Source organism: Aquila chrysaetos, chromosome 7 (assembly GCF_900496995.4).
Source record: "Aquila chrysaetos chrysaetos chromosome 7, bAquChr1.4, whole genome shotgun sequence".
Classification (NCBI taxonomy): Eukaryota; Metazoa; Chordata; class Aves; order Accipitriformes; family Accipitridae; genus Aquila; species Aquila chrysaetos.
Window position 1 is genome coordinate 5884706 of NC_044010.1, and position 23435 is coordinate 5908140.

Consider the following 23435-nt stretch of genomic DNA (forward strand, 5'->3'; position numbering starts at 1 on the left):
TGACTGTGGGAGCAGCTCGGAACACCTGGCATTTGTTTTCAAGAGTGAACGTTAGAATTTGTTGTGCTGCATGTTTGCCAAGCCTTTGAAGAACTAGTTTCACAAGGTCAGGTTGGAGGATGGCCTTGTGTAGGCCTGGGAAGATGTGGCTGAAGACAGTCTCGAGTATGTGTATGGAATGTTTTTATCTTTAACTGTTCTGAGGACTGGCAAACATCCCAGCTGAGCCAGATATGCGCTCCTGTGTTAGTAGTATTGGCTGTATGCCGTTAGTTCTTTCTAGATCTTTGTTGAAACATATATAAGTTTGATCATTTAGTGAAATAAATGGAATCTTGTACAGATAGCTTGAGCGCTTAATTCAGTCGCCGTACATGACTGCACCTTTTTCTTTAGAATGAGCTCTTAGACAAGACATCTGTGTTTTTATGACTCTTGGAGCTGACCACAGGCATGAAATTGCTGTGGCCAGAAGAAGCTCCAATTGACTGATCGTGCAGCAGGCATCTAGAAGCCACCAAGCTGTGTAGCAGCTAGCTATGTAACTACCTAAGCAACTGCCTACTTCAAGGAAGTAGAACTCAGGTCTCACAATTGCTAGAACCTACCATGAAACTTCATTACTCAGCTGATCAACAAGTAGAAGAAAGAAATACAGCATGAAAAGAAAGGCGAGGAATTAGATTGCTAGAGGTTGTGTGTGTGATAAAAACAGATTTTGTCTGGAGCTCAGAAACCGTCAGGATGAAGATGGTACAGGCAGAGAAAAAGTCAGCCGATGTGATGAAAGTAGGCCTGTTCTGAATTTCAGCGTGCAGTTTTTGCAAGTGTGTATGCTAGACCACCTTGGTTCCTGATAGACCTGATGTGTAACATACACTGTTCCTAAACTTATACTTTCCAGGGCCTTTATCTGGCTCTCTGTTAATTCCAAATTCAGAGAAAACAGGTCTCAAAGGGATACCAATACACCTTGTCTTCTGCCTTCCCCGCCACAAGTCAGGATCAGATACCAAGAAATGACCAGTATTGTTTCCTTCATTACAAACTTAGTGAAGTAGTGGGATATTAATCAAGCCATCTGACAGCCTGGGTGATTGGACAAATACTTAAGAGATGTTTTGTACCTGTAATGATATATTTTCTTCAGGGACTTGGAGCCTTTCCTATTTTCAGGCTTAGTTTGCCTTCCACTTAATGTAGGGGAGAGAAGTTAAAGGGAAGATTTTAGCTCTCTGGATCCCCTTCAAAGAGCTTAGCTGTGTTAGCCTGTCACTTATGTGTTAGGAGTCCTTCTTCCTTTGTACCTGAAGATTAAATTTACCATAAAACAAAACCATGTTTTTGCTTTGTACAGACTAAATCTGAAGAAGTAAGGTCAGGAAAAGCAATACCAAAATTAAGCCACCTACAATAATGTTTATCTGACCTGCATGTATCCTAAATGGTAAGAAAGTATGAAGGCCTCCTTCCATTACTACACTTGGTGGGGTAAGCAGGGAGAACAAGAGGGAAGTCTTCCGGAAGCCTGAAGATGACTTTTTGGCATAGTTCAGAATCAGCAAGAACAAAAGTTAGCTTAAACCATCTTTAATTAAAGCTGTGCTGGATCATCTCTCTTTTACAGCAAGCACAGTCTCAGCCATAAAAAGCTTTACACTGCAAACATAACACAGAGAGACCAGGAACAGAATATACTACAGAGACCAAGTCTCACTTTCAGTGGTGATTCACAGGGGCAAATGAGGACAAAATTAATATATGTAGAGGAGAAAAACTGATATTGCTGTGGAAACCATTTCACTTCATGACATTTTAAGTCTAAACTGTAAATTCCTGACAATGAATCAATGTAGTTTTGTGTTATTCTACTATTGCAGCCAGCCCAGAGTGGGCCATGGTGACAAATACCTTCCAGGCTATCTCCATGCAGCAGAAGCCCCTACCGTTTCAGCCAAAATGCCCATAGTGACAGTATATACTTTATGTGGTTCCACTAGGACTGGGAAACTTGATCGCATAAACTTCGTCAGCATGGATTATGTTTTTATTGTATTAAATTGTGTCCTGGCGTTTGCCCATACACCACATCACAGCCTCAGCAAGCACATAGTACAAGCCCCTCTGCCAGAGCATGCAGGCATGGGGGCAAAGTTATGGTTGTTGCGAGGCCTCCCATCTCTGAGCCTGTCCAATTTGGTCATGATTGACATCTCAGCTGTCATGTTTCATCAGTGTAAGTTCCCCCTCCTCTGCCTCATTCTTCAGCTTTCAGAAGGTAGGCGCTTGGTCCCATGTCTGTTCAGAGGGAGCACCATGACCTACACGTCTGCCCCTGACCTTTAGCCTGATCAATAAAACTACAAATTGGTCTTTTCTTATCCTCGGCACTTTAGTCATAAAATCCCTATTGAGATGGAATGAAACACTGAACTTTATGTCTAGGCGTCATGAACATATTTCGAGGCGGGGGAGAGAGACTGGCAGTATTTCAGCCATGAAATATACAACCCTTTTTCTCTCACTCACTCTCTGTTCAGCAATCCTGTGTGTTATATTTGAAACCTGTAGAACATTGGTTCTATATTCACATATTTTCCCAAATATTCCAGAACGGAGAGAACCTCAAGTGTCCTTTAATGCTTTTTTCCCACTACACACCCTTCCCCCCTTTGGTGACTCTCCATTTTTTACATTGCTGTGTAGAGACGATTGACTCTGGGTCTCTGGCAAGCCAGTGGCCAGATCCAGCTGCCTCCTGAACGTATTCTCTGGGGTACAATCAGAGGAAAAGCTGCTGACCAAAACTCCTAGAAAAAGGATCTTTTACCTTTGCACACCAGGAGGTGTGCATATGAGGTGAGGACAAGATGCAAATATACTCATGACAATGCTGCTGTTAAGAAAGACTTGTTTTAATACCCAGACTAGCCTAACACAGTGGGAGATGCAGAAATTGCCCCATGCCCAATGCAGACGAGAGCTGGTTTTCATCCGAGCCTGCTGAAGGAGCTTGAGACAGTCTCTCGCGTGGCTCGGACAGTGCGTTCAGGGAAGAAACAGCTTGCACTATCATATTCTTCATGTAAGCTCACCCATAAGCCAGAGACAAGCCTTTCGCCTGCCGCATCCAGCTTGTGCTAGCAGCGGGCAATGCAGCAGACATTTAACACAGGTAGTGCTGCACTTGTGCTGCTTCAGTGATTTGCGAGTAGAGGACGTGTTAGGGAGGCACTAGAGGGAGAGGAAGAAGAAACAGCCCATTCCCACAAGGGAAAGGCAGGACAGGAGACGCAAGGGGTGAGGGACAAGGACAGCCCTTCCTACTGTAGGATGGTGGCACTCCAAGAGGCAGAGGGGAGAGGAGGAAGCAACAGGGACACCTGCACTGCATGGAGTGGTATGTTCAGGAGGAAGAGGGGAAGAGGCATAATTTCTCTCAGAGAGGAACAGAGCGCGTTTTGGGAGAGGGCAAACAAAAACCAGTAAGAGTTTAACGCTAAATGTATGTGCTGTTGTTGCTGGTATTTCTGCTATCAGATGTTTTGTCATGGTCGCTTCAGAGGTCTGCCTGTACTGAGGCAGGCAGCGGGAGCGGACATGGGAGGGCACAACCCAATGCACTCGTCTCGTTAAGCCCTGCAGCAGTGTCGGCAGACCTGAGCTTGCATTTGCACTTGTGCAATAAACAGTACTTGGGTCTGAAAAAGCATGTAAGGGCTTTTTTTTTATATATACCAACAGCCTTTATCAGAAAATCAGAAGGGCCTTAACATGGCTATAAAGGTGCTTAATGTGTTACTTTACACCCATTACAGAGCAATGCAGAGGGAGGAAGGAGGCTGTACTGCACAGTTTTGTGCACAGCTTGGAAGATCTATTCCATCCTTTTTCCAGTGAAAAGGCTGGTGGAGCCACATGACTTCTTCATGCTGGCAAGATAGTTGTGTATTTAGCATGCTCAGCTGCTAGTAAGGTTGGAAACCATACTTTTTACTCAGCGGCACTGCCACGGAATGGCCCTGAATAACCTCCTGTGTCACTTCAGGGCTTTTAGCTGGTGAAATGAAACATGACTGTGAATCAGAGGAAGGAAGAAAATCATAGCAGACTCTGTTCAAATTACTTTTTGATAGTCAGGCCACTCCTTATGCCAGGAAGGCTTGCCATCATGTCCATCCATCCATAAAAACCAGAAAGCCAGATCCAGTCAATAAGGTGGACCAGAAGACTAGGAGTCTGTTGGTTCTTGAAAGCCCAAGAGGATTGGTTTGAAAAGAACACCACCTCCTATGTGTCTCTCTGACGCTGCTGTATGCTACATAACACTGCTGAGTCTGCAAACATGATTTCCTACACCTCAGCTTGGAGGAGAGGCCAGAAATACTGTGTTGGAATCACAGCACAGCACAGCACATGTTCAAGGCAGGCAGGTGGCAGGTTCAAAGTGGAGCAAAGAAACAGCTCCTTTATGTAATGCACAGTTAACCTCTGGAGCACCTTTTCTCAGGATTTTATGGATGCTGGAAGTTCATGTGAGTTTCAAAAGTAATCAAATACAGTCCTGGAAGAAACAACATCAGAAGGTACCTGATGCAGCTTGCTGCTGTATTATACAGGGAGTTCTTAAGCTAAAATTTGCTGGAGGCTGGAAGAGTATACAGGGCAAGGGTTGCTAGATGCTGGCCCTGCTCTACACTCTAGCAGGGCACCACTGTTGGCCACTATCAGAAGCAGGACTCTAGACTACACAGAATGGTTTCATCTGCTGTAGCTGTTTTTATATGTTCTTACATAACACAGGCTGAGACTAGAGTCTTCTGGGTTTACACACTTGGCAGGGAAATCCCACCTTTGGGAAACAGAGGCTTTTTCTAAAGAGACTTTTAGTGACATCAGCTTTTAATGACACTGGATCTCTGTATCTCATTGCAGAGATGGCAATTCCATCTTCACCTGTTTACCCTTTATTTCGTTTGCCGTATGATCTTAGTGTTATAACGGAGATCAGGTCTTTATTATAATGTGCACTGCAGTACCCTATAAGAAGAGAGAGGCGTTGTTCCTCAGAAGAGCTAGATGCCAGAAGAAGATAAATAGAAGAGGCACAGCAGAACAGAGAGGGAACACAAGCTGGGGAGAAGCTGGTCCCATTGGAACTGCTGGAAAAACAGTTCACGTCTCTTAACTCCCAAATGAAGACCCACAAACCTCACATGCTATGTTACCTAGTCCAGTCCCAGGTTCATTTTAAGTCCTACCTCAGAATGCTATTTTTTGCTATTTTCTTCAGCGCTTCCTGATTTCATGGCTGAGTGCCCTTTCCTCTCGTGAAAAGCACCGCTCTCAATAGTGGGCAACAGCTCAGCTTTTGGTGGTGGTTATAGCTCTGTATCACTGTGTCCATCTTCTTCCCTTTTGCAGTGCCATTAGGGACCAAAGGATCTAAATAGTTAGAGGATAATACACCATTAGGGACCAGTCCCAGCTGCACAATACATTTCAAGCACACCAATGTCCACCCACCAGTTTCATCTGGAGTACATGCCCAGCAAAAGGATTCCAGTACTGATGTAACTGAGGCTTGCCCAGAGACAAACTCCATTGGAAGCAGTGGCACGACTAGACCATGATTTTAGCAGAACCAGGATTTCATACTCCAAGTTCCCAATATGTTGCCTGGTGTCATATTTGAGCATGTAACTTGAAGTACTCCGTATGACATAAAATACGCTTCATACCAACAGATTTGTGTTGGAATTGATCTAGTCATTCTGAGTTCTTTATTCATATGGTTGAGCTGTGCAAGGAATAAACATTTCTGGTACCAAATTTAGAAAGAATGTATTTTATTGTAGGCGAGAAGATATTATCTTCTCTGGTGGCAGTACTGGGGATTGATGGCAGTTTACAAAATGCAGAAACTGTGTGTGTGTTAATCTCTGATAGGCTTATCGCTGTACTAAACTGCTTCCATAAATTGTAGGCCTAATGCTGCTTTCAGTTACACCAACACACACCCAGTAACTCCCGGAGGATTTTAAGATACATAAATTACAGCAGAATTTGATCCCTTGTAGTGTCAGTATTTTTTAATGCTCATCTTTTCAATAGGTGGAACACATAAACACTCCAGATTGTTACTTACTTCACCAAGTTCAGTCTTGCTGGAAGGCAAGTGATGATACCCACTGAGTACAGCCAGGAGGGGCAAATTCCATAGACCCATTATGCAGGGTGATTTATGTGGCATTCATTGTGACTGGGCTTGGGGTGTTTGTTTGTCTTCTTTTTACAGTATATTGCCGGTCAACTCATAACGTATGTTATACTCAGACCTATGGATAAAATATCAAGTTCACAGAGGAAAAATAAGAATAGAATTTACATTCTATTCATTTTTTGTTTGTCTGCTGTTCTTACACATTCAAATGTCAAAATGCATTTGTTGTATCCTAATCTACATCAAACTGTCCTGCAGGAACATTCATTATTCTTTTATTGTCAGCAAAACACATTGAAACGGGGGTATTAAACATCTGGCCAACATACGTTTATGTGGCCCAAATGGCATATTCAAGTTCTAAGTATATAAGAATTCCTTTGAAAACAAAAGAAGTCTTGCCTCTTGATTTGGGAGAGAACCTATCAAATACGAGCTGGTATAACTAAAGCAGTGGTCTCTGCCTGAGACAATGGATAGCTTAAAGGAGTACCTGAGAAGTGCAAACTGCCCGTACTCTACCACTAATCTCATTTTAAGTCTAATGAGGGCACTTAGTCAGAATTAAATAGTTTGCTGCTACGCCCCAGTGATTGACAAAGAGACAAGCTTAGGACTGGAGAGAAGACAAAAACTGAATATTGCCCAAAAGAAGGAAATGTGTAAAGAGTGAAAGGAGCAGAGACGTACAGAACAGGGACCAGAAAAAAAATGAACGTTTGGAAAGGCCACAAAAGGCAAAAATGTGTGGCCATAGGAAGTAGGCATGTTTTCACCCCAGTAGAGAGGTCTCTCAGCTGGGGGTGGGGGTAGGACCAAAGAAGAAGATGCTATTTGCAGCTCACAGAGGTGTGAAAGCAGGCGCAGCTCAGCTCCTGTGAGACTGGTGTGAGGCTGCCTGGGAGGTAAATTCCAAGGCATCAGGTCATAGCCCCTGCAGCTCAAGGGTTTTCAGCCTCAGAGAATTTTCCTGCTGCCAGCATGTTTGGGGTAAGAAAAGTGAGTTTCTGCAACAGTGGAAAAGGGCAAGGAAGGTGGTTCCAAAGGCTGAAAAGTGGGGGAGTGTGGGAAGGATCAGTGGTACTTTGGGCAGCATCAGTGTGATGGGAAGGATAGTAGATTTCAGGAGGATGGCAGTGGGATTTTCAGATTTATAAGAGACCACAGAGAGGCGGTGGGGTCTGTCGCTTTTCCTCCAGTTCTCATGCCACTTCTCCCCCTGATGCCCTTTATTCCTTCCTTACTCCCTGGAGTACATGGGCTCCATTTCCAACTTGCCCCCCTTCCCTAAACCCCACAATCCCTTCTCTCTACCCGAGCAGCCTTCTGCCCGCATGTACTTTCTCCATCCCATCTATCATCCGTCCACATCCTATCCCACTCTGCACAGCAGCTCCTCCAGGCAGCAGAGATTGCTGTCGTAGGGATGGAGGCACAGGGGCAAAGCTAGGAAGGTGGAAATGGTAGAGGAAGGAGAAGGGCATACACGTGCAAATGATAATGCTGTTGATGTAGAAGACAGCAAAAGCAGGGTACAGATTGGGCCTCTTCAGGCTAGGAGAGCCAAGGCACCTTGTTATCCTTTACGAGGCTTCACCCTAGTACTACTCTCTACCTTACAGCAGTCTAAAGTCATTGTAGTATGTCAAGTCACATGGGGATTGGCAGGGGAAGGTCTACTCCGACGAAACACACGTGTTCATGGAACGCATGTGAGCGTGGGATCCCCTTAGAAGACACATACTCTGTAGCAGCTGTGCAGGGCTGCAGCCTCTCTCCTGCTGCGGGACCCCCAACCCTGGCCGCAGCTGGCTGGCAGGCACGCAGGGTGCCAGAGAGGGACACTGCTGGGAGTGCTGACGGGCAAGGTAGGAGATGCAGAGACTGTCCCAGGTGGTGGGAGGTGGGGTGAAACAGTGGGTAACTGATGGGTCTCATGCGTAAGGTACATCAGCTGGCAGGGCTGCCAAGCCCCTGTCCGTACAGGGATGAGCAAAGCACAGACAAAACACCACTCTGGAAAGAGGCAAGACTGAGAACGAGGTCAGATTCACAACATATCCAGACATATAATTTCTACCATACAAGACAGTTCTGTACCTTTATTCAACATGATAGTTAAGAAGCTTGGAAATAGATGGGGGGAAAAAACCCTATGATCAAGGCACTATCACAGAATTCAAACATCAGTGGCTGCCTGATAAAAAACATTGGCCATTTGTTTTGCTGGATAATGGAGAAAACCATGTCTTTTTTCTTCTTCTGTTTTAAACTGGAATAACTATACTGTGGGGTCTTGTCAGATGCTTTGATCACTTGGCATTATAGGCTTATGTAAGTATGTGCCTACTTTACAAATTTAGCTAGTGTACTAGTCTATTCTAGAGTAACTGAATTATTGCAGTGTGATGACTTGGGGTCCAATTGTCAAAAGCCCTACCAAATGGCTTAAAAACTTGCATCGTATTTTCCAGAGTAACTTCAGCACTTATGACAGGAGACGTTTGTGGGTGGTAAGGGAACAGCTGCTATATAAAGTAACGCAGGTTCAGTTTCTTTGGGGCAAATTAAAAGGGGAATATAATAATAACAGTAGTAATGGTAACAACATCATCAATAATAATGATAGGTTAGCACTGCTTTAGCTGAGCTCCAGTAACTCTGCTGCAGTGATGCTGCTGCCCTCAGCTGCCCATCCTCCCCTCTGCCAAATCATCGCCGCCGCAGAAGCAGAGCGGGAGGAAGGGGATGCGCGCCTGGGTCCTTGGCTGTCCCCACATGCAGCCCACGAAGGCTCTGGCTAACACGTGCCGCTGGGAAGTTCGGCACTTGAGCTGTGAGCACACGTTTCCCGGTTTTGCTCCAGAAATAACAGCCTCCAGCAGTGAGGTGGGCTGGACAGCAAGGGGGTCAGGAGAGCATCCGACCCATAAAAATCAGAGCGCTTATTTTTAACTAGAGGAATGGGGACCCTTGTGCCGTGTCTGAATACCTATGTCCCTGCCGTAGGATTGCCACACTGATGGTGTCTGAGAAGCTTTTCTGTTGGGCAAAGCCCAGTGTTGGGTCAGGGGAAATGAGCGTTTCCAATGAAGCAGAATGCGTAACCTTTTGTTAACCAACAAGAAGAACAATTGAAGCATAAGAGCTAGGTGCAGCCCCCCTGTCTCAGGTTGTAACCAGAGATCAGTGTAGAAATTGTTGCCCTGGAGCTGCACCGTGTCCCACTCAGTCCTGGGGTCAGCCATCACCCGTGGCCGAGCCCTGCCCACCCCTGTACTTGCAAAATGTCCACGGCTCTTCCTCTCAGCTGAAAACAGCTGTTGCTAGGGAACTGCTTAAAGTCAAAAAGACAGCAAAGGATGAGAGGAGAGCAGCAGCTGAAGGATGGCAGGCCGGAGGCTGCCGAATGGGAAGGCGAAGCGGGGAGGGAGGTGAGAGAGTCAGGAGAAAGGAGGGACTGAAGAGTGTGGGGTGGGAATTGTTTCCCATCTTGCCACAGAGCAACAATTCCCTGTCCCTTTCAGGACCTCGTTTTCTTAAAATCACTAAACAGCTTCCTTGATTTTTTTTTTTTTTAACATGGCTGGGAGGGAGGTAGGATCTCTCTCTTTTCATTTAGTGTGCTTTTACATTATACCTTCCATCCCTTTCCTCTTGTAATAAAAAAATACAACTCTTATTTTTGCTTTCCCTCACTCTTAGGGACTGTTACTCTTTTCCACTGTAGCATTGAAATTGTGGATGCACCTCATTTTATAAATTCAGATGACACTAAAACAACAGGGGGTTTGTCTTTTTGCTTGAAATTTTCCTTCTGCCTGGAGTTAATGGGGTGCTGACAGGTGATCTCTCTCTGGGAAACGTCAGAGTTATACAGTTATTCACCATACAGAGGTACCTAAGCTCTAGTCAAGATCTGCTTTGTTCACCTAAGGGCCTTTTCCAAAGCCAGCTGAACCCAGCAGCATGTTGTCCTCATGTGAAACTAACTTTGGATTAGGCCAAATCACCATGAAGTGCTGTTAGCCCATAGCTCACATGGAAGAGATATGGCTTACATTTGCATCTGGTGGCATTTGACAGCCCACCAAAGTGAGTAGGCACCATTAGAGTTGGTACGGCTCTCTGCATGGGTCTAAACCACGGTTCAGACTCTGGCGTTAGGTTTTCTCAAAAGATGCTTCAAGGTCTCTGCCACCGCACTGTCTATTCTGTGGGTTGGAGTGTGGTAAGTGATGGCGTTTGAATTAGAGTGAATTCTAATTGTGGGCAGTACTAATGCTGTCTGAATAGTGAACAAATGCATCTAAATAAAGAACAAGATTATATAGTTCATTGCCAAGCAGAAATAGAAGGAAACAAAATATTCTTTGCAATTTAAAAAAAATAATAACATCATGTGGATAAAAGGGATGGTAACAAGATATATATATATATTTATATATAAAGTCATTAAAGAAAATAAAATAAGCTATGTGTGAAGTTTCCAAACTCAACTGTGGTTGCAATACCTTCCAAAGCAAGCCATGGCATATAATAAAAAGCTCTGTTTTATTGGTTTCAAATACTACAATGTATAATTGACTTATGGCAGGGGCGGGTGGTGGGATAGGCAGTGTTTCACTTCCAAGCATCTGGTCCAAAATCAGCCTTGGTTAGCAGTGATTGAATGTTATTAGTGTTTGATGGGTCTCTGGTGGAACCTATGAAATGCGTCGGAGGTTTCAGCGCACTTCCTAGTGGACAGGTGCCCATACCACTAAAACCACAGCTCTTTTGGAGCTAGTTGCATTCGCTCTCATTGGCAATTTCAGTGGAGAGGCTCACGGCTGAATGGAGTGTGGAGCAGTCTCCGTGCTGAATATTTCTTCCTGCGGAGAAGTTTCACCAGTCCTGTGCTGAGGCACAGTAAGGAAAGTACAGGGCTCAGTGGCCTGCTGTTCCTACCTGTTCTGAGGCCAGAGCAAGAAAGTATCTTTCAGCTTTTGGACCAAGGGGAGTAAAGGAAGGTTACTGAGCTTACAAAAGCCCATTCTTCCAGGAGAGGAACCAGGGAGGATTTAAGCCCTACATACATGAGTGCTTGGTCTCTTGTTCCCAAACTGTCAGGCTTTGGGAAGGGAAATTCTGCTTGTTGTGATCTTCAGCAATCTCTTCTGTGGGACCAAAGGAGTTGTTATCTTGACGGGGCTCTTCTGTAATGCTTGCCGTTCTCTGTGGCGAGATACGGTCATCAGGAGGCATGAGTCACCCCAAAGATGCACAGAATAAAATGGCTGGATAGGAACCATGTCATTTTCTGGACTTGGAAAGCTCACTCCGTCCTCCCTACTCAGTGACAGGCAAGAGGACTGACCTCTGGAAATAAAGGCTCTTTGGCACATCAGGCTTGGTCTTTAGACGCTATTCACAGAGCTCCATAGCTCATGTTTCTTACTGACATTTACGTTTTACATATTGCTTTCACCACATCGCCCTTCTCCTATTGCTTCTTGGCAGACTAATAAATCCACTTGGCTTTTGATGGCCGTCTCTCAAGCTGCTTCCCCCAGCCATCTCTAGGCCCTGTTCATTTCCCTCAGCAAGCAGGCATATCTTCTGCTTTGCTCCTATATTCATTTGTGCTTGGCCTTGCAGTATCTGCCAGGCAGTTCAACATCTGATTCTGTTGTTATCCTAGGCAGACTGTATTAGGTGGCTTTTTATTAACCTCTTTGCTGCTGTAGGAGAAATGCACTGCAAAAAAGGCCTTGCAAAGACAGTGAGGCATGGTCAGTAAAGTTGGGAAGGAAGAATCACCCAGCAGCTACTGTGTAAGAAGCTCAGGAATTCCATTATTGCTATGAAAATCCTCAATAACTCATGCAGCAGATGCTGGACGACAACCAAAAGCCACTACCCTTCTGATGCTCAATAGGATCTTTTAGTAAGAGAAGCATTTGCACAGAAAGATAGCTGCATGCCAGACCTGTGACTACAGACTGGTCTTCTCAATGAATTCTCCAGCCTCTTCCTGCATCCCAAAGCAGCAAAATATGGCTTTGAATCACCCCTCTGAAGGAGCCCTCCCATTTCATTAATGATACAGGCCACATGGACAAATGAGCTTCCTAACCCAGGCAGCATTCATCTCATCCTAAGAGGTGTCTCTAACAGATGGAAGCAACATCACATGTAGCCACTTGTGTCTCCCCACTGATTATAGAGGGAGCCTGAATTCATGCTTATATACCTGGGTTTTAGATGGCTAAACTCAGCTGAAACAACCCCCTGTTTGCCTAACAGTCTCAAGATTTAAATCTTAAAAAAGATTAAAAACCTCAAGTTTTAAATGGTGGAGGTGTAAGTCATCTGAAGTTACAGTTGCCTTCTTACAGCTTCAATATTTCCTGAAGGTAATGTATATATCTCAATATTATCCAGCAGGTCAAATTTGTCAAATAAGATAAAAGATGAGTTAAACCAGAATATGACTTTTTGTGTCCAGAAATGGTTCTCTGGGACCAGAGAGTTTGAGTAAGCTTTGAAGTGGAAAGGAATTGAGTTGATATTAATTGCCCAGTTGCCTTTGGCCTGAGCAGATAGAAAAGTGCAGCTGTAGTTGCTGTCATTAGGAGACAACAGCATGGTCAGTGGGGTATAAAGCAGTAAATCATGAAAGGTTTATTCATGCTACCTAATAGGCTGAATAACAAAAGGGTGATGGTTTGATCAGATGTGGTTGAGGGGAGAGCTCGTGCATCAAGAAAAGCATGATCCTAGCCAGAGCGATGGGGTCTGGAGAAGGAAGGGGACAGGCCCTGGAGAATGGCAGTGCTGACAAGGCAATATTTCATAACGGGGAGGATCAGCGAGGCAAAGCCTCAGCACTGAAGTCAAAATAATTGAGCATGATTCACTGAGAGTAAAGTTATCTCAGTTGCCTTTCATGTGCAGAGACTGACATCAGAAGATATATGAAGAAGTTGTAAGAAGGGCCTTACAAATTCCAAACAGAAATGCCACTTCTTGACACATGGGAAGAGAAGCTCGGTGTGTCAGCAGAGTCCTCTTCACCCCACACCAGTTTTTTCTGTGTCTTTTAAAGAATTCCCCTTTACCCGCACCCAGGCGTTTTCAGCTACCAGTTCCTTTTCCTCTGTTGAACCTTTCTTCCATTACTCATCCTCCCTCACCTACCCTATCCAACGTGGGTCCTTCTAGCAAGCAGGTTCATGTCATCTAAAACACAGTTTCTGTCCTGTGATGAGGAGATGGGCAGCTTAACATAAGCAGTATCAGAAGCAGCAGTTTCAACTCCCTTATTTCCTTGGAGCAAGTTAGATTCCAGCTCTGTGGGCTCCTGGTTTTGGCAGTCTTTCTTTCACTGTTCTTCATGTTCTAGTATCAATCAAAGCTCTTGGGGAAGAAAACCCTGGAAGTAGTCTGTGGGAATTTCAAACATAAATATATTTATTTCAGTCACAATCATGAAAGGCATTTTTGTTTGGTTGGTTTTTAATACAGAACCAGAACAGGAAAATGCATTTAGGATGCAGTGGCGTCAAAAGCTGTGGTGGTGCTGTGGCTTGCCACGTTAGCAAGTACTGCAGTGTAATAGGAATGGAGCTCTAAAGAGAAACAGCTGGCACTGAGGATCTGATGTCTACATTTACACATTTGGGGAGGTTTAAGTTGATCTAGCTGTATTCTGGCTCCGTGGACTTAATGCCCATTAGCAGGTATATTTCTGAAGCAAGTGTTTCCATTTAAATGGGAAAATAAACTAAATGGGGACAACCAGGAGATTTACTTCAGAAGTGCACTTTTGTGCCAAAATAAAATGCTAATATAGGCACATGATATGTGGCCCTAGGTGTGCCTCCCCTTTTATAAAACAGAAGAAATGATGTTCATTTGCTCCAAGAAAAAGGGTGTTATTAGCTACAGTCCATTTATCTGCTCAAGTGCGATGCACTAGCAATTGAAGCTGAATACTGCATATTTAGAAACATTAACACTTGGAAAGCATATAGGAATGCCCTAAAAAGAAACATACCCTATGTTAACTATACTCTCTGTGCTTTAATGATCCACCCACATCCAAAATGTCGCCTCCCTCTTTTTTAATCCTTCTTTGGCCTCGTGCCACAGAGACTTGAAAAAAGTAGTTTTTCCTTTGGATTACGTGTGGTTGAGAGCCCCTTGCTAAATGCTGAGAACCCTCAACGCCTGCTGAGTCTGGTGAAAACTGATGGCACTCAACACTCTGTAAAAGAGCACGCAGTCTCCTGCCTGTTAGCAAAGGATGTGGAGGGCAAATGGCTGTGTGGGTGTGAGCACGTCTACAGGGAAAAGAGGAAGCAGCTGTGTGTGAGAAAAAAAGAATGACCAAGGAAAAGACTTGTGTGTATGTGATAGGGGGAGACTAATACAGTTAAAATTGAAGTGATAAATCATACCTGAGATCTCTCTTGAGACCTATAAATAGGAAACTGAAAAGCATTTCCTTCTATTTATTTTATAAGTGCTATAAACTTTATCAGCTTTTAGTATTGGAGACTCGTGCAATATTTATGGGCTGTTTACTTTAGAAGTTATTCAGAGGTTAGCGTCAGGAGGCTAATGAAAAAGAAAATTGGGATGGGTAACGGAAAGAGGGCTTTTCCTACAGCCCCATAATAACAAATGCATCACATCTGAGTTGCTTGGCCCTCCTCCCAATGTCCTGTGCTCCAGGGATGCCTGTATTTCTCTAGCAGGTACTTACCCTGAGCTTCACAGCTCCACGGGGGATCACAAAGAGCATCACTTATTGGTAAAAATGAAGACAAACTTGTTCAGGAATTCCTATGAGGAGACTCACAGAGTGAAGGAGGAGATTGCACAATAGGACTTGCAAAGAGGAGGTGCCTTGGAGTGTGTTTCAGAGATTTGGAAAGATTAAGGTACGTAAAGGTCCTCTAAATGGAGCAGAAACCAAGATCAGCCTCAAGTAGTCTTCAGTTGCAATACGGAGGAAGGCTACTATAGGAATGTCCTCTTACACTGGATAAGTCACTGGCAGTATTTTTGGACTGATTAGTAGGTTTGAACAAAATAAGAACCTCCTCGTCCCTCACAGTACTTCATACCAAGCACAGTCCAAAATTCTGATTTGTTTCTTAATGTCTGGAAACATTATTTCAACTTTCCACACTTATGCAGCTTCATAGATGGCTTATCTGTGCTCTTTTCTTTCAAATGGAGACAACAGCTGTTTTCAAAGGTTTTTTTCCAGAGAAAGATAAAATCTCTTCAAATTTATAGCTGGGTGAAAGAGCTTTCCAGAACCTGATGCTATGTAGAATCCTTCTCTCGGAAAAATTTGCAGATTGTTCACATAAGGAAATGTGAACATACAGACACTGCTGGACTCAGTCATATGAAGGAATTCCCCCCAAAAAGCGGTGAATACAAGCCAAAATTAAACAGCTCTATAGAGCACATCTTACGGGTAGGACGGGAGGCCCAGTCCCAGCTGGGGGAGGCACAGACACCAAAGATGGCATCGGCAAAGCACAGGGACTGTGCTGCCCGGTTGTTTCTGTACAGAGCCATGGGATGAAAACTGGACTAAGAGAAGATGACACGAGGTAGCTCACACATCTCAAAGGCAGGGAGACTAATGTATCGATAGCTCAGTCTCTTCACCATATCAAAGAGGAGACCAAGACGTGTCCAACTTACCATTTGTAAATACCTTAAGAGAAGTGCCCAGTGCTTACGGGGTCTTTAGTATGGCAGAGAAAAACGGGCCAACAACTCATAACATTAAGCTAGACGCAGACCAATTCAAACAAGAAATGAGACCTGTTTTTTTAACAAATATAAGAATGAAGTACAAAAATACGCTGGCTTTGGCACATTTTTTAAATCCTCAAATCAAGATCAGATGCCTTACTGGATGATACATTATTTTAACTACACACAGTGTTATTGGACTCATTACTGAAACAGCTGGATAAATGTCTCTGGCATGTGTCAGATTAGATGATAGTGTATTAGTCCCTTCTGCCCCTAAAACCGTAAGTTTGTGAGTGAAGAAATTACTTACTCCTGTAGATGTAAAACACTGTCTTTATTATTTGACTATAAAGACCTTATTAAAAAAAACCCAAACACAAAACCAAACAACCCTCCTATGAAGTGATGTCGTAGGGAGTATGGGGTTTTGCCTATGGCCTGCCTGTATACCCTGGTGTCCTGGTTTTGGCCGGAATAAGGTTAATTTTCTTCCTAGTAGCTGGTATAGTGCTGTGTTTTGGATTTAGGATGAGAATAATATTGGTAACATACTGATGTTTTAGTTGTTGCTAAGCAGTGTTTATACTAAGCCAAGGACTTCAGCTTCTCATACTGCCCTGCCAGCGGAGGCTGGGAGCGCACAACAACCTGGGAGGGGACACACCAAGGACAGCTCACCCAAACGAGCCAAAAGGGTATTCCATAGCATATTATGTCATGCCCAGTATATAAACTGGGGGGAGTTGGCCAGGGGACACCATGGCTTGGGGATTGGCTGGGCATCAGTCAGCAGGTGGTGAGCAATTGTATTGTGTGTCACTTGTTTTGTATATTCCAATTCTTTTATTATTATTATTGTCATATTCTTGTTGTTATTATTATTGTTATCATAATTATTATTTTATTCCTTTCAGTCCTATTAAACTGACTTTATCTCAGCCCATGAGTTTTACTTTTATTCATTCTCTCCCCCATCCCAGAGTGGGGAGTGAGTGAGTGGCTCTGTGGGGCTTAGTTGCCAGCTGGGGTTAAACCATGACACCTGGGTAAAATTTTGGCCAATGGGAATTATGCCTTGAACTTCAATAAGGATGAGGTTTAAAATGTTGCCTCTGCCAGCAACTGTCCATTACCTTCTGAGAAACTTCCAACTATTCTTCAAAGAAATTCAGCAGTGCATTGCCTGCTTGTCACCTAGTGTCAGGTGGACTAGCAGCAAGTTTTGTTTAAGTCCTTCAAAGAGCCCTGGAACAAACATTCAAGGGTAGTCTTACAGTTACCTGTTTTAAGTGTATTATCTTACAAGTTTCTGCTGCTGGTGACCCTGCAGAAAACTCTGACTACATTATTTTTAAACCACCATTTTACAGTTTAATTTTGATTTACTTGTATGGGATTTATCAAAAAAGCTGGAAGAAAAAATTCTTTAGAGTAAATAAACCACAATACGTGTCTCCTAGGATTTTATGTCTAGACCAGAAAGTTAGTTATGGAATAACAAAAAAGAGAAACAGGAGGAAAAGAAGGTGTTGTCAAAGGGTACAGAGCCAGTGTTATACCTAGAGAAGGCTGAAAGAAATATAACGATGACCCATGGTTCAGCTATTATAAGACAAAGGTTCAGAGGAGGAAAAGGCCTGAGTTACTGGAAAGAAAATGATTAAATGATTCTGCTCTTTACTGGCCTAAGGAAGATGTAAGTGAATATGTTACTGTTGAAGCCAGATTCAGGATAGAGATGAGGAACAGTCCTCTCTGGCAGACAGTTTTAGCCACAACATAAATACTGATCTGCCAGAAGTTTAAATCAATAAAATGCTGTGTTTTCATAAGTGTAGTATATGCATGTTATTAACTGAAACAAGATGAAGCAACTCTCTTGCATATCATGCCTTTAAAATCATAGGAAACTTGTCACCTTTGATGCAAGGAGTCATATGATGGAGTAAAGTTTTTTTATTTCAGATCCCATGTGAAGTAGGGAGACCTGTGCACCTCCAGACTTTGGAGTTGTTCTTCCTGTTCATTTTCATACTCAGAAATAAACCATTAGAAGAGAACATACAGGAGTTGTACTTTGTCCAAATGTACACACGATACCAGAGAGGTCCAGCTGGCAGCCCAAAGACCAGAACCAGCTTTCCTTCCAGGCCACCATGTCTCCTCTGAGGAGATGGGAAACAGCTGCCTGGGCAGCACACTTGGACCTAAAAATCAAGCACTTGCCCCGTGGCTGTGAAAAATTTGACGGTTAGAGCTGCACATGCAGGAGGGGATAGTACTGGCATCAAGCCTTCTCCTTCACTCATAGACTCCTACCAGCAACCTGGGAGTTCCTCTGAGAGACCATGAAAGATTTCTGTGATCTCACCCTCCCCGCTGTGGAAGTAAGTACCCAGTTATGCTAAGGGGTTTAACAGTGTTGAAGAAATTCTGAAAGAAAAAGCCAAAAATCTACACCCCCCCCCCCCCAAAAAAAAAAAAAGGACAATAAAAGACACCAAAGACAACTGAGCAAAGACTAATTATTTACCTTTTCAATGATAGGCAGCATGGGTTGATTTTATCTTAAAAAAAAAACCTGAGGGCATGTCTGACAAAGACACTTTACAAATGAATGTGTAGCTGTTTGTCAGTACATGCAGAGCAGCCATGTAGCTTCAGTGTAAAATAACTTTGGAATAAAACAAGTAGCTCCATAAACACCACTACTATCGAAGCACATTTTGCTACCTATCTGAATCCTGTAACTGAATGGAAACTGAGAAGCTTTTTCCACATCGGGGATACCTTCAAGGGCTCTCTCTAGTGTAGAGTTTTTGATGGCTAATAAGGGTTGAGCTCACATCATCGCTTGTTGAGACAGTGAAATGGTCTTTCTCATCTGCCTGGTCAGTGTATAAAGCTTGTCTTTGAGACCTGCACTCCCCACAAAAACAGCCAACAGGATCAAGAGCTATCTGGAAGAAAAAGTAGGCAAAAGACAACAGTGAGAGAGAGTAAAAGTCACTAGAGAGCAGGGAGTATTTGGATCCTTTACAACAGGCTATAGCATGTAAGGGAATAAAATGGCCAGTGCCAGTGAACACAAGCTCCTCGAGTGTCCCTAGAAGAGTGCAGGTGCAGTTCACAGAAAACAATGCCGTAGAGGTCCACTCTGCTGCTGTCTCGAGGTAATCTTTGCCAGCTCAAAGGGCAAGAAAATCCATCCAGGAAAGGCTTGTCCATTTAAAAAGATGACAATGACTTTCAAGTGCTAGAATGGAACCCACTGTGATGCGAGAAGTGGCAGTGTGGAGGTGATGATGGCTTTCTCACCAGGTGACAAGACCATAAATGTTAATGGGCATTTCATCAGAGGGAAGGAAGGAATGTACAGACTAATAAAAGGCACGATGCTGACAGCAGCTTCTCCTCAGCAAACATTTCCGGTCCACTCCTCTGTCATACAAGCAAAATTTATTTCCACTACGCAATGCATTAACCCTTAATATATTGGCTAGGGCCCAGGGAATAGCCATTTCTATGCAAGTTATGCCCAGTGATAAAGACAATATTTGGCTGCAGGGAGAAGGCTAGTCATATCCTGCCCATTCTGCCAGAGATCCCTCTTTTCTTGCTCACCCAGCATGATCCAATTTCTCCTCCCCACACCTACTGTTGTATCCTGCAAGCCTAGAACCAGTTTGGTCCTCTGCAGGCTCTTATAATATGCCAGCTCCGCACCCCCCAGCCCTACTTTTTACCTCAGACTGATACGGGCTCAGGGTGGCCCTTGAGCAATTTCTCAGGCACTGCACTGCAAATGAAGATGCTGAGGTAATCGGTATGTAGCCCACAGCAGACCTCATAGCCTAAAGGCAACCATGCTTTAAGCACACGATGATCCACAGACTTGGAACTCTTGATATTTGGAACAAGAAAATCTTTCCCCACCAGCTTTTCTTTGCATGAATTGCAACCACACCTGTTTTTATCGATGCCCTTCTAGAAGATCTCCAGGTGCCAGGTATCTGTGGGTGTAACAAGGATACCTCCTTTAGAAAATCTATTCCAGTTTGTGTTCTTTGCTCCTTGTTTCCAGCTTCCCCCTCCTCTCCAGGGCCTTCTTGTCTCCCCCTCTCCCGCTGCTCTGGGGACATGCTAAAGCTAGCTCCTAATTAAGGTGGTTGCAATTCCCTGCTGGAGCGATGGCGCCAGGGCCTGAAACCATCCTGTGCCTGGGTCCCCCCGGAGACAACCCGGCCGTGCTCAGACACCTTGCTGCTCGCTCCTCCTGTCACAGACTTTCCCGTATTGGCTCCAGCAGGTTTGCTTCTGTGTTTTGTCATCTGTGCTAATGTCTCTCCAGCACTGCGGGCAGGGGATGGGGAGGTCACTCGGCAAATGAAGTGAAGATCTCCCTGCCCTGAAAACAACGAAAGGGAAAAAGCCATGGGGGGGAAGCGCGAAGGGCTGAAGCAGAGATACGGCCCTGCCTTGTGCTGTGTTCGCAGCGACAGCATTTCCATTTGACTTGCTATTGTCCTTCGCTGAGGCCCAACGCGCTGCACAATGCCTGCCACCCAAATGACACCGAGCATGTAATCCTCTTACTGCCCAGATTAGCGCCTTGCAGACGCCGTGTCCACGCTCACACTGTCAGCACACACACAACATATGGCCCACCCCGCAAAGCAACCCAAATAAAAAGCTGGCCCATGCCTCTCTCCCCATGCACGTTCTGCCCACCGCGTCCACACTCGTGGCCCCCCCAGAGCAGCGCAGAAGCGCGAGGGCATCTTTTGTGCATCACTGAAACACCGGCGCTGAACTGCAACATCACTTGGCATTCACAGACACCGCACCAAACAGGGCCCGTGTTGTGTAACTACACACATCCCAACTGTGGCCACTGCCCACCACGCAGGTGGCACGAGTGATAATACTCTGGCTAGAAATATCCACCTCAAGTGTCTCTTGGAATAGGGAGGCTCTTCATCGGGAGAAGACTCTGTAGCTGCCTTGTATACCAACATCATCTTTATTAGGTCCAGCCCAGGCAATGTGCCAGAGGTACTGCAGAGTTTAACTGCAGTGGGTCCCTCTTTGGAATTGGAGCTGCTCCTCCCTTCAGCAGGAGCAGGCAATACAGAGTGCAGGAGCCAGAGTTGCACCTCAGTTCTCTGAACTAAGCAAAACTCAGTTACAGAAAGGCCTTTCCCAATACATTTCAGAATATATACCCCGCATCTGTGTTTTAAACCTTCTATGTGAACCATCATCAGACATGATTATGTAAGCACAGACTTGGTCAAAATGATGCTCGCACACAAATGCACATGTGAAATATCTATTCCTCCCATTAGCCACACACAGAGAAATGTACACATAGATACAAGTGGAAAAAAAGTGCAGAGACAAATAAAAGTTCTCTGAAGGTACCCAGGTCATGCCTCACAACCTTTCAAATGACTTATGTGTAGTTGTAGAAAATCCAGTGGTAGGAATACTCTCTCTGTAGTAATGCTTTCCAAAGAATATGAGTGACTGAAGAACCTAAGTGTCATTTGTAAAAATAAGGCAGACCTTACATGACTGAACCTCCTGCAGAGCCAGTTCAAAGCCCTTTGTTGGTGTAAATGAAGTTCAATTTTGCCACCTCATGGAGAAGCAACAAGGATGGGTGCTCACCGCCTGCGGACGGCAAGCAGAGGACAGAACTGGAGCCGGGAGAGCTGCCATCCTCAGGGGTGCCTGATGATGCCAGGGGAGTGGGAGGAGGACGGGCAGCAATTACTGCTCCTAGGGCGACAATGCGCACCCAGGCATAGCCACTGGCTCACACACCTTGGCCCACATGCTTGGCAATAGCAGGCAGCTCAGTCTCCGTGGCTCTGACACAGAAAAGTAGGCAGAGGAGCAGTGACTCTTTTGCTGCCACCAGCAGTCTGCTGCCCTAGGCAACTGCCTGCTTTAGCTGTGCTTAAAGCTGGCACTAATCACGCTGGCCTTGAATAAAGCTTAGGCTCAGGGGACTTGGCTGCTTTGGAAATTGTTAGCCTATATTTTTCTTTCAGCTGTGACAGACAAGGAGACAGTGGGGCAAGGGAGCGAGGAAAACCAATATAACTGAAGTTGCCAAAAGTTTCGATTCAATGTACAAGAAATTGATATGGGAAGGTAGAAACACTTGCTTAGAGATTCAACCTAGCAACACCAGAAATTTGCTGTCAGGTGTTTTAATAGAAAATCTCAATGAAAAGAGAAAAATGGAAAGATAATTTAATCAAAATTTTCAATGAAACAATTTGAGTTTTCCTTATTGATTATTGCAAACCAAACTATTTTATCCCAGAACGAAAATGGTCTGGTTGACACTAAAATAAAAATTTTGAGTTTGAATTGCCATTATGGTGTCTTATGGGAATGACAGTATGAAATGTCTCATGCTCCTATTTCACATTACCTCCTGGGGTCTTTAGGTGGACTGCCGGTCCCATGAGACACACTGGTGTCAATCAGAGAGATTCCATCACCATTGCAGTTGTATGCCGCAGCCATCAGGAGCAATGATGTCTAGCAGGGGTGCTTGGCTCTAAAGGGAAATGAGACAGCCTCCTGCTTCCTCACAAAAATGAAAGCAAATGGAAAAGACAGGTGCAGAGATAACGTTGATAGCCACAGGCACGTGAAGATGCTTCCAGTTAAGATCTTTAGAGCTGGAGTTTTACACACTCTTCCACTGAGGAGTGAGTTTGCAGCCAAATACTGACCCCACTAAACTGGGACCATCAACAAGTCTATGAAAATAGCACAGTGTTAACCAAAAGCCTAAATAATAGCTTATGGTTGAGGTCATTAAAGGTAAACCAACATGACTATCAACAAACCTTACAAGCCAGGGGTACTTAAGGAACAATTAGTTGTTGTTTCACTCAATAAAGAATCATCAGAATTGACAGGGTTAGATAGAAGTAGTTCTTTCACATGGTGTTTAAATACATTTATACCTTCTTATTATAAGAAGTTGTTCGGGTCAGGAGCAGAAATGGATTCAGAAAGGGAATAGACAGTTTCACCACTGGTGATGATGCAACGTGACAGTCTGTCTGTGACTTTTGAATTTCCTTGTCTGATAATGGTTGGGAGTTGGGAAGGTGTGCTTAGAAAAGATTGCTCACTACTTGCTCTCTTTCTTGTACTCTTCCCTCAGTATTTACAACTGGCCATGGTGAAAACAAAAATGAACAAGGCAACCTTACTACCAGTGCCAAGGTGTCAGTTTTTAGGTTATGTCCTTCCACACAGCAGGACACCAGCACTCAAACACATGTGCTGTCTTACACTGGAGTGATAATGTCACCCAGCATCAGCTCAGCCAAATGCATCCAGCTGCTGGTAAGAAATGCAGTGATGTTCCCAATAATTCCTGTCTCAACTCTCATCAAGGAATAACTATAAT

General features: G+C 44.3%; 1 long non-coding RNA gene across 1 annotated transcript; it reads left to right on the plus strand.

Annotated features, from left to right (window-relative positions):
• Positions 1-226: 226 nt before the first annotated feature.
• Positions 227-8228, plus strand: LOC115344086. Its single transcript, XR_003924413.2, has 3 exons — positions 227-370; positions 4430-4433; positions 8217-8228. It is a non-coding gene; the product is annotated as an uncharacterized LOC115344086 (long non-coding RNA).
• Positions 8229-23435: the final 15207 nt, after the last annotated feature.